Source organism: Rhincodon typus, chromosome 6 (assembly GCF_021869965.1).
Source record: "Rhincodon typus isolate 14 chromosome 6, sRhiTyp1.1, whole genome shotgun sequence".
In the NCBI taxonomy this organism is placed as follows: domain Eukaryota; kingdom Metazoa; phylum Chordata; class Chondrichthyes; order Orectolobiformes; family Rhincodontidae; genus Rhincodon; species Rhincodon typus.
Window position 1 is genome coordinate 90,829,379 of NC_063337.1, and position 12,744 is coordinate 90,842,122.

The window sequence follows — 12,744 nt, forward strand, 5'->3', positions numbered from 1 at the left end:
AATAGCCTATAAAGATCCTGATCGCATCTATGGAGACATTATTTAAATTAGAAATTGGTAAAACATCTACATATATGGTATGGTTTCCTGCTCTTCCACAAACTTCTTGCAACACCAAGAGAACACATTAACATCTTAAGTTTGTTATTTGCTGTCCCTCCATTCAAGGATGACATCAAGTATGCCTCACTCTGTCTAAACAACCCATGATCTGTGTCCTTGTTTGCTAATGATCGGCCTGTACTGCTTGCAAAACAAGGCTTTTCACTGTACTTAGGTACATATGACTACAATAAATCAAATCAAAAGCAAAGTCAGGCTTGCAAATTACTGGCACATATGTTCCTATGTTTGAAAAGTCTAATTCTCAACCTACAGATCTGAGGGCACATGGGGCAAAATGTCCCAAGGGGTAGCGGGAGTCCAAGTATAGGATTTAATTTCTTTTCTTCTCTACTCCAACATCCTGCTAATTAGCCCCAAAATGCACGATGCAGCTTGATAGAGTACTTGTCACCATTCTGAACAATCCCAGTTACTGACATCAATGCTGCCATGCTTCAAGGAGAGGGTCAAACTTTTTCTTTACCATCCCTTAAGGATTGCCGTTTGAAAATTCCTAAAAGAGGACCTGTGAGGAAGACAGTTTTCTTGCCCTCCAGACACAGTATCTGTCCACAGAGGGTCTCCTACAACGTGTTCCAGCAACGGGAATTGGCTACAATGCAATTGACAAATAGGGTACACTATTTCTAAAACATGAACTTGTGTTGGCTACAATGCAATGCCATTAAGTAGGCCTCTTGCTGTCAGGAGCCCTTTGCTAACTTGTACAATGCTATGATCCTGACAGTCCCAGAGAAATTCTCCCCGTCAGCCTTCTTTAAAACTGAAAAGGAAGTAGCCAGCAGATCTGTTATCAGGAAAAGTAGGGTGTAGGGGAGAGTGAAAAACGGTACATCTAACTTACCTTGAAAGGAAACACAGGACCTGGGTACAACAGGAGGCTCCAGCAGCCTATTTAAGAAATTAGTCTGATCACGGATGACTTATGTTTCAACTTGATTTTCCTATCTTTGCTCCATATCCTTTGACACCCTTGTGGTGTGGTGATATGATCGCTAAAGGAGTCTGAGTTGCTATGGCAACATATACATATATATCGCAGTCTGGAACTATGGATAGTGATGGTAGAGACTCCAACGTTCTTTTAGTCACATGGATGATCAGGAAGCGCTCTCAATCTTACAGTCTGCTATTGGTAGTGTTGGAAGAATTTGCCAATTGATACTCAATCCTTTTTGTCACATCGTGAACATACCTTCCCTGGCCATTGACTTCTGAGGCAGGACTTGAACCTAGATCTTCTTGCTTACAAAGGCTTACAGCTTTCACAACCCCAGGATGTTACAAAGAGCTTGACAGTCACTGAAATATTTTTGAAGTGCAGTCATTGTAGAAAATTCAGCAGCTAATTTTCACTCAATACTCTGCCATAAGCAACAATATGATAATGACCAGATAGTCTGTCATTGTGTTGCTAACTAATGTCTAAGTATTGACCAGGACACCTGGGTAACTGTCCTGCGCATTTTGGAAACTGTGAGGACAGTTGTGTCAATGTGAGAAGGAGCTGTGAAGCCACTCGCACAGTTTGACCAACCTGTCTGAACAGTTACTGACAGTTGCAAATGAACAGTTGCTGACAGTAGTGCCATCCTTTGTGTTATGCTTTTTTGGTGATCTGCCCGTTACCCCACTTTTCCCATAGACCCAGTTGTTTATATAGTGTGACTTTCTATAACGTGATGTTGTGCTGGAATGCAACTATCATGTTATAGCAGAACCCTCTGTACATGATGTACAGTTTGCTGATGACTACAGAGTTGTTGCGCACACTGCGCCAAATCTGAAGCCAATGAACAGCATTCAATAAACCCAGCCTGTCCTTGTTGACAAAACAACATGCAAATTAACCGATATCTGGTCAGCCAAATATCCCATCTCCCGTAAACGTTGGGAATATGTCAAACATTCCTGTATATTGGCAGTTACCTTTCTCAAAAGGATACATTGATGAGGAGATCCGATATCAGATCAGCTATACCACTTCAGTCTTCTTTAAGCTACAGCATCAAGTGTTTGACAAAACAAAAAAGACCTTCACAAATAAATAAAAATTCTTGTTGTTATCACCACACTACAGTGAGACTAGACTTTCCATCAGCAACACAAAAGACCACCAGTGAAATTCCATCAGCATGCCTCTGCTGCACCATCTGGATTCTGCAGGAGAACTGGACAAACTTTAAACTACAGCTAAAAGTGAAAAGTGAAGCATTTTCCAAAATCTGCTTAAAACATGCCGCCTTTCGTATTCTTTAAGAGCAGCATTTGAATCGTGATCAATTTCATGCAATTTAAGACTAAACATTGGTTGCTTAAAATAGAACAAAGCAACTTTGTAGCTTTATCCTGTTCTGATCAATCACCTCTTCTAGCCTTGGTAATTTTGCATGTTGGACCTTGCAAAATATTTTTAATATTTCATGTTCCAAATACACCGAGGTATTTTGACTCTGATTTGCAAAGTTTCCCTTTTACACTTAAATTTCATGTTGGGATTGGACAATCTACTTGGGTCAGGTCATCAACTTAAAACTATTTCTCCCTATAGTTCTACCTGTGAAGTAGCCTTCATTTTTCCCTGAGTTATCACAATGAACACATCAAGGGAGTATGGAGAGGAGTACTAGATCATGTCCCTTAAGTTTTATTTCAACCACACTGCAACAAACTGGTGAGGAGACTATGAACTGTTGGCAAACTTGTTTAAGTTACCATCATTGATTCACTGTAATGAAGAGAGTATAATTGCATTTCCAAACTTCAAAACAAAAAAGGCAATTACTGAACTTCACCACAGGTTTGGAAAATGGAACTTCTCCCTTTATCTTTTTAACTATTTGCAAAAACTTGTCAGCGCGATTAAAAAGAAAATTATGCAAGTCCAAATTAGTCTTCGCTCTTAACTGGAATTACCCTGGAGGGGATCAAGGCCTAGTTATTAGACTCCATAATAGTATTGAGAAAGATAAACGAGACCTTATATATTTATTTATAAACTGTGAACCATAATTTAGAAAGAAACAAATTAAAACAAAGCTATAGTTAATGTCAAGGTGTGGAGGGGGGCGGGGGCATCAAAAGCTCAACTTACCGCGACATCGCTCCCACAGGTAAACTCTCCAGTTCATAAATGGATACTTAGTACTTTTTTTTCGAAAGAACAGAAAACGTTTTCCCAGTCCTGGAAACTCGAGTAAGGAGAAAACTGTAATCTGTGCTCTAAACTGAGGGAGAAGACAAATTCGCCAACATTCTTTAATATACGTATTTGAGTTAAAGCGGCATCGAGGAAGGCGAAGAAAAGGATTTGCTGTTTCAGACAGCGAACGTTAAAGCAGCAACAACAACAACATTAACTAAAGTGATAAGTGTGAAGGCACCGCCGACAGACGCCCAACTGCAGCTGAACGGCTCCCGCCGGGCGTGATTGACAACCCCGCAGACCAGACCAACTCTCAGGTCTACGGCAAGGGGTATCCAAACACCTTCTTAGAGACAGAGAATAGGATGTGACTCAAATCCGCTCCCAGATTCTCACATTTCAACTAATATAAAATATTAATATGCATTTGATGCTTACTACCTGCTTCGGTTTGACATTAGTCCCTTTACTTTGAACGCTAATGTATATTGTTTCCCCACCTCTGTGTCAGGGTGGATTTGATATGCCCCAAAGGCCGAATGGGAAAAGGGAGGGGCTTCTACTGAGCTGTCACCATGGTAACGAGGCCTAGGCGATGGTGCAATCTTAACCAAAGCCTGTAAGTTACCATTTCTTACTCAAATTATAATAAAAATGGGTTTTGTTTCTTGACCAGCAGGTGAAAATTGTTCATTTTGTACTTGTACACTGTAAATCTGCAATTTCTCGTGGAAAGTTACTCTTTTTAGGTCACCCGCCCTTGAAATGTTCCTTCCTTCCTTCGTTAGTTTTAATCAATTTTTTGATTGCTGGAAAAGAAGTTGTATAAATAAGTAAATGTAGTTCGAATAGACGTTCATCAATTCTGATAAAAAAAATTACAGACTTGAATTGTTGATTCTGTTTCTTTCTCGATTCACGGAAGCAGTGTGGCCTGCTTAGTATTTCCAATCATCTCAATTTTTTTTATATTTTAAGAATTCCAGCATTTGCAGTATTTTTGCTTTCAGACTTTTCGACGGTTCTCTCTCGTTATTCTTTTGCTGCAAATAATTAAATGTCTCGGATTGGGACCGCAGTTGCATTCTTACTTTGCTGCTCCTAAAATTACACCCAATTATAAGATTGGAGTTGCCTCCACTGGTAAAATTTTAGTTTTAGGAAAACAAAAGTTTCAGCAGGATGACAGTTTCCTGGGGAGGGGAATAAAAAAAATCAAATGATAGAAATCCACCGATTCTTCCATTTTTAATATGCATCAGCAACTTTTAAAATTGAAAATATTTCAATTGGGGTCTAAACCCATGATAAAATCTCCAGTGAGGATGAATCCTTACAGTGTGGAAGCAGGCCTTTCAATACATTGAGTCCGCACCAACCATCTGAAGAGTATCCCACCCTAACCCACCTGTTACCCCCATCCCTGCATTTCCCACCCTAGCCGCAATGGTCAATTTAGCATAGCCAATCCACCTAACCTGCACATTTTTGGACGTTATTTTCTGCAGATAGCACGTTTTTCCTACAGAAATACATCTTTTAAAATTTCATTAATGACTCAGTTTCTAAAACATTTAATAACTAGATTTGACTAAGAAATTTCTTACTTATCTGACATCAGTGTTTGGCCAGTGTTTAATTATATTTTTGCCAAAAATGCTAATGTATAGCTTTAAATAGTTAATATAATGCCAACATAATTTAGATGACAAAAATCTCACAAGTTTGAAAATTCTTTAGGAAACAAAAATGAAAATGTGAATCTTTCTCGTCACTGCTATTCTGGAATTATATTTTGTAATCTGTCAATGTAAACTAACTATAATTGACTAGTTTCAGAGATAGTAAGAACTGCAGATGCTGGAGAATCTGAGATAACAAGGTGTAGAGCTGGATGAACACAGCAGGCCAAGCAGCATCAGAGGAGCAGGAAGGCTGACGTTTCGGGCCTAGACCCTTCTTCAGAAATGGGGGAGGGGAAGTAGATCCTGAAATAAATAGAGAGAGAGGGGGAGGTGGATGTAATTAGACTCCTTTAGACTCTTAATTCCCGATATTTATTGAATTCAAATTCCACTATCTGCCATGGCAGGATTCAAACCCAAGCCCCCAGAATGTTAGCTGGATCTCTGGGTTAATAGTCTAGGGATAATACCACTAGACCATCACCTCTCCGTGAGGTAGTGTACGACTGGAGCTTTCTGCAGTCTTTCTCCATTTAAATAATAGTTTCTGTATCCTTCCTGCCAAAGTGCATAACCTCACACTTTCCCACATTATAATTCATCTGCTAATATTTTGCCCACTCATGTAACTGGTCTATATCCTACTGTAGACTCTTTGAGTCATTCTCATCACTTGCTTTCCTACCTGTGTTTGTGTCACGCGCAGATTTAGCTATAGTACAATCATTTTCCTTACCCAAGTCATGAATGTATATTGTAAATAATTGTGGCCCCAGCACTAATACCTGTGACACTCCGCTAGTTACAGGTTGCCATCCTGAAAATGCTCCCATTATCCCAACTATTTGTCTTCTATTAGTTAGCCAGTCCTCTGTCCATGCCAATAAATTACATCCAACATCGTAGGCTCTTTTCTTATTAAGTAGCCTAACAAAAGAGACGATAGCTAGCTGGAAGTCCAGAGGAAAATTAATGGTGAATCAGGAACAGAGACTGAATAAAATTAGTCTAAGTAAAATATCGGTAATAAGGAAATTAATGGAATTAAAGCGTAACAAACCCCCAGGAACTGACAATTTCCATCCTAGAGTGTTAAAGGAAGTAAGGGAGCACATTGTGAATGCCCTAACTATAATCTTGTAGATTTCTCTGGATACAGGAGCTGTCTCTCTGGACTGGAAAATTGCACGTCACTCCACTTTGTAAGAGAGACAAAAGAGGAAAACCAGGGAATTACAGATCAGTTAGCCTAACATCTGTGGTGGGACAGTAGTTGGAGTCTCTAATCCAGTTGATGATGCTGGAGTAACTGAATTTCTTGAAAATTTTCGGTTAACTAGGGAGAGCCAGCATGGATTCATGAAAGGTAGGTCACACCTGACAAACCTCATTGATTTTTTTGAAGAAGTGACTAAGGTGAAAGGGGAATGCCTATAGATGTTGTTTATCTCGACTTCCAGAAGGCATTTAATAAAGTTCCACATAAAGTAGAAGCTCATGGAATTGAGGGCAAATTACTGTCATGGCTGGAAAATTGGTTGAATGATAGGTTACAGAAAATAGGGATAATGGCTTGGTACTCAAATTGGCAGGATGTGCCCAGTGATGTCCCACAACGATCTGTGTTGGGGCCTCAATTATTCACACTATTATTAATGACTTGGATAATGGCATAGGAAGTCATGTATTCAGATTTGCTGATGACACAAAATTAGGTGATGTTGCAGACAGTGTAAATGACAGCATAAAATTACAAAGGGGTAATATTAGACTAAGTGAATAGGCAAACCTGTGGCAGATAGAGCACAATGTAAGCAAGTGTGAAATTATCCATTTTGGCACAAAAAAGAATAGATCAGGATGGAATGAAGTTAAATATGGTGGATGTCCAATGAAGCTTGGGTTAAAGATGTGTAGATCTTTAAAACGTAATGAACAGGTGCAGAACATAATCGTAAAAGCTAACAGAATGCTGGTCTTTTTATTTAGAGGTCTGGAGTACAAGGATGCAGAAGCACAGAGAACAGGGTGGAAGATTAGGGCCAGACTGTTCGGGAGATATGTTAAGAAGCTGTTTTACACATGTTAGGATGACATGGTAAAATGTTAGGAACACTCTTCCACAAATGGCAGTGGATCAGGACCAGTTGTTAATTTTAATTCTGAGATAGATAATTTTTTGTTAAACAAAGATATTAAGGGATATGAGTCCAAAGACAGGTATATGGAGTCGGCCACAGGTCAACCATGATTTTATTGAATGATGGAACAAGCTTGAGGGGCTGGGTGGCCCACTCCTCTTTCTATGTTCTTATACGTAGTATCATATCAAATGCCTTCTGAAAATCCAAATACATTACATCCACAGTGTCCCCGTTATGTCTTCTACTTGTTACTTCTTGAAAGATTTCTAATAAATTTATCAGGTAGGATTTCCTTTTCATCAAGCCATGCTGACCCTTTGATAATACTGTATATTTCTAAGTGATTTGATTGGATTTATTGTTGTCACATTTACTTGGGTACAGTGAAAAGGTTTGTTTTTGTGCAGTGCAAGCATATCATAACATACAAATATCATAGGGTGATTGAACGGAGCAAGGAATACAAAGTTACGGCTGCAAAGAAGGTATACAAAAAGCAAAATCAACATTAGATTTGAAATTTGAGAGGTCCATTCAGAAGTCTAATAACAGCATAGAAGAAGATGTTCTTGAACCTGTTGGTACGTGTGTTTAAGCTTTTGTATCTTGTGTCAGAAGGAAGAAGCTGGAAGAAATTATAACTGGGGTGGAAGGGGTCTTTGATGACATTGGCTGCCTTTCTGCGGCAACGTGAAGTGTAGATGGAGTCAATGGATGGAAGGTTGGCTTATGTGATGGTTTGGGCTGTGTTCGCAACCTTCTGTAGTTTCTTATGGTCCTGGGCAGAGCAAAGAAATGCTTTGCTATTATAACCTTTATACTAGACCCTAACATTTTCCCAATAACAGAAGTTGGTTAATTTGTTTTGCCTCTTTACCTTTATAGATAAAAATATTAGATTGGCGATTTTGTTATCCTCTGGAACTTTTCCAGAAACTAAGGATTCTTTGAAGATTTTTACCAGTGCATTCACTATCTCTGTAGCTACTTCTTTTAATATCCTAGGATGCGTCCCATCAGATCGAGGTGACTTATTGGTTTTTAGCTCCGTTCATTTCCCTGGCACTTTTGCTGTGGTGATATTTATTGTATATATTTCTATTCCACCTATTTTGCCTTGAATATTTAGTAATTTTGAAATGAAATTTGTGTCTTCTTTTGTGAAGACTGTTGCAAACTATTTATTCATTTCCTGATTCCTCGTCATAGTCACCCTGAGAAAATCCAGACCTGTAGTGTTTGTATTGCAACTTATCATTTAAAATTTACTATTCCTGAAACTAAAAAGAGAGTTTCTGAGGCTATGAACTAGTTTTACTACAAATGATGGCTTAGCTGCTATTTGCAGGTATACAACAATGACAAGGAAACTCCAGGAGTTATTGGAGCATAAGGATAGACAAATTACAAATGGGGGCCAAGCCGAGCATTTGATGCACTATAGCAGGTACCCAAATATGGTGTAGGATTGCCAACTGTAGTTGAATGACTTCCTGAGGTTTAATTGCATGACCTCCAACTGTTGTACCTGTTTGCTATTATTTTTCCTAAGTTTCCTTTTTAATACAACTGCTTAGTCCTGGATAATGCCAAGCTTCTTGTGTGTTTTTGGAACTGCATTCATCCAGGCAAGTGACAGTATTACATCACAATCCTGACCTATGACTTATATATGGCAGACAGGCACTTCGGAGGAAAGATCTACTCACTGCAGAATTTCTGGCCTCTGACCTTCTCTTGCAGCTTCGGTATGTACATGGCTGGCTCACTGTGTGGTGTTCCATCTATAGCTCCTGTCCCAGCCAGAATAATCAGAGTGAATAACACAGATACAATTAAGTACAAGCTAAATTAACATACAAGAAAGAAATAGATAAAAAATTATGGTGTGAGGTGAGATGATGGGTTGGGGACAACACCTGTGTGGACCATAAACACTGGCATAGGTCAGATGGGCCAAATGGCCTGTTTCTTTGCTGTAATCACACAATAATAGTACAGCTATCCTTCATGCTCCTTGTCCCGAGATTAATTACTTTGTGTGTGAGAAACTCTATTGGATCTTGGATATAACGTTGCAGATTCTAAAGTTAGTTTTCTCTGATTTTTGGAACATATAAACCAAATACCTTTAATGTGTAGTTCTGCATCATGCTGGTTTTGCTCCTGTACTTTTTTCCAGAGAAATGCTCATTGCCAACTTGTCTGCTGTATTGCATGTGAACAGATCCTGGAACAGAACCATCTGATGTACAGGCTGAGCCATTATTTCTGTCCTACTCCGGCCCCCACCCACAACTCTTTCTCTGATACATTGATGATATCATCGGTGCTGCTTCCCTCTCTTGTCTGGAATTGGAAAACTTCATCAATTTTGCCTCTAATTTCCACCCTGCCCTCACTTTCACCTGGTCTATCTCTGACTTCTCCCTTCCCTTCCTCGACATTTCTGTTTCCATTTCTGGGGATAGACTGACCACTAATATCCACTACAAACCCACTGACTCCCACAGCTACCTGGACTACACATCTTCACACCCCACTTCCTGTAAAGACTCCATCCCATTCTCTCAGTTCCTCTGTCTCTGTCGCATTTGTTCAGATGAGGCCAACTTCGACAAGGGAGCCTCCGAAATGTCCACCTTCTTCCTCAACCGAGGATTCCCCAGCTCCGTTGTCGACAGGGCCCTCAACCAGGTGCGACCCATCTCCTGCACTTCCGCCCTGACCCCTTCTCTTCCCTCCTGCAACAGCGATAGGGTTCCCCTTATCCTCACCTACCATCCCACCAGCATCCACTTCCAGAAGATTATCAGACGCCATTTCCGCCATCTCCAGCGAGATGCCACCACCAGACACATATTCCCCTCCCCTCCCTTCTCCACCTTCCGCAGGGACCATTGCCTCCGGGACATCCTGGTCCACACTTCCTTCACCCCCAATACCTCCCCACAGCCCTACGGCACCTTCCCCTTTAACCAGCGAAGGTGCAACACCTGCGCATTTACCTCCTCTCACCCGAAGTATCCAAGGGCCCAAACATACCTTCCAGGTGAAGCAACACTTCACCTGCACTTCCCAGAATCTAGTCTACTGCATTCGCTGCTCACAATGGGGAAATGAAGCGTAGACTTGGTGACCGCTTTGCAGAACATCTACATTCTGCTCGCAAAAAAGACCCTGAACTGCCTGCCAGCCACTTCAACGCACCATCCTGCTCCCTGCCCAACATCTCTGTCTCTGGCTTGCTGCAGTGTTCCAGCGAAGCCCAACGCAAGCTGGAGGAACAACACCTCATTTTCCACTTGGGGACCCTACAGCCCTCCGGACTCAATATTGAGTTCAATAATTTTAGGGCCTAATCTCTCCCATGTCCCAGCCCCCTACCCCACACACCAGGCCTTGTTACCACGTAGCCTGCCATTACACACCCCCTGTTGTTAGTCCCTAACCGTCCCCATTAACAACTATTCACCCTCCCAGCCTGATCGTTAGCAACTCCTTTGTCTGTCCAACTGTCTTTCTCTCTCTTTGGGCTCTATCCTATCGTTTACTCCCTACCCCACCAACCTCCCTATTTTCTGCATATAAACTGATGTTTTCCCAGCCACCATCAGTTTTGAGGAAGGGTCACCAGACGAGAAACGTTAACTCTGTTTTCTCTTTCACAGATGCTGCTAGAGCTGATGTGCTTTTCCAGCAATTTTGTTTTTGTTCCATTATTTCTCCCTCTGTATCTGGCTGTGTGACATTAGCCATTATAGACCTAGAAGTAGTGAGTTAATTACCAAACAGAAATGTTATAAATGAAATGCTCACATTCATAATATCAACTAAACATTTCTCCTTTGCACTGATTTTATCTTTGAGGGTAGCTATTAACAATTCTTATTTACTGTGTGTTAAAAATCTTTATTTTTGACCCAAAAGGCTTTCAAAAGTATTTCAGTCCTAAAACAAAAATCTGACAAGTTGTTTATTGTTTGATTCCAGAATCAATCAGCACTCCACTCATCCATACAAGTGGGATGCATCATGACTAGGTAGAGATGAAAATGTTTGATTTGTACTTAATGATTATTTTATTTGACATGCATTGTGCGATTTGACAGGAATTTTGCTATCTATTGTAAAAACAAGTGCAGATTCTACATTGAATGGTTCTTGCATGTGCTCCTGTAAGATCCCAGTGTGCTAAAATACAATGGTTATACTATAAATGTCTTTAAAGTATGGTGTCAGAGGAAAGAAAAGAGAGCCCAAATGCTGTGATCACTTTTTAAGTCATGGTTATTGGAATTGAAAATAACTTATGTTTAGTGGAGTGGATATTTATTTAAATAGGACATAACTTAAACTTAAAGATATTTTTCAGAAGCTTATAGGCACCATGTTAGAAAGTATTACGGATCACTACAGTCTTTCTCAAAACAGATGAAATATTCAATCAGTGTAAGTATTCAGTTCAGTCACTTACATTAAATTGGTTTGAAGGAAGGTTAATGACATGTTTGTCCACTGGATCAATAATATGTGAAAAGAGACCTATGCAAGCTTCTTATCTACAAGTCATGTTGACGTAGAGAAAAGGCTTTCTGTCCTTATACACCAAGAGATTTATTTGCTGATGACCACTATTAGCACCATTCTACACTGAACAGCCATCTGAAAACCCATCATTCAGATTACCAAGGGTTGAATTTAGCACATGTCTCTTAATTGAATCTGCTGCTCCAGATCTGAGACATGTTAAATAGACAACCACATATCTCCCATTTTATCATTCAGACACATCAATTGAATAGTTATCGGTACTTGGTAGAACAGAACAGAATCATAAAACTTGCAACACCTCTACCAATCAGAGTCCACTTGACAACTGCTAAGGTTTGGTATTCTAGCGATATTATCTTGATGTGTTCTTTGACAATGTGACCATTCTCTCCCTTTGACTTCTCAATTTATACCCATTTTACATCTTTTTCACTTTCACCACCATTACCATCCTGTTTGTCTTTTGCAGTAAGTCTTTGCCTCTATTTAAAAGTAAATGAATGAAACATTTTTCAAAACCTCTCAGTTCTGAAGAAGAGGCATGGTGGACTTGAAACATTTATCCTGTTTCTCTCTTCACAGATGCTGCCACACGAACGGAGTGTCTCCAGCATTCTCCTTGTTTGATTCAGATTTCCAGCATGTGCAATATTTTGCCTTTACTCCTCTACTGGAGAGTAAACTTACTTTATTGGGATATTAAACCCACACCTTCTGTCTTGGCTGAGATTTCTACTAACAAAGCAAGGCTGACATTTATTATTAAGGAAAGAAAAATAGAACTTTCATCTGTACAGGACTTTTTACACCTTAGGACATTCTGAACTGCATTATATCCTATGTAGCATTTTTAAAGCGCAATCACTGTTGTAATATAGGAAACATGACAGCAAGATCCTACAAGTAGTGTTTTTAAAAATGATAAGTAAAAACCGAAAGACTGCGGATGCTGTATATCAGGAACAAAAACAAAGTTGCTGGAAAAGCTCAGCAGGTCTGGCAGCATCTGTGAAGGAGAAAACAGAGTTAACGTTTCGGGTCCAGTGACCCTTCCTCAGAACTGATGATGGGTCTAGTTCTGAGTTCTGAG

At 39.9% G+C, this 12,744-nt stretch overlaps 1 long non-coding RNA gene across 1 annotated transcript; it reads left to right on the forward strand.

Moving 5' to 3' along the window:
• The first annotated feature begins 3,840 nt into the window (after nucleotides 1-3,840).
• LOC125483336 lies at nucleotides 3,841-12,364 on the forward strand. The gene is made up of 3 exons (XR_007262298.1): nucleotides 3,841-3,890; nucleotides 11,094-11,143; nucleotides 12,237-12,364. It is a non-coding gene; the product is annotated as an uncharacterized LOC125483336 (long non-coding RNA).
• Nucleotides 12,365-12,744: the final 380 nt, after the last annotated feature.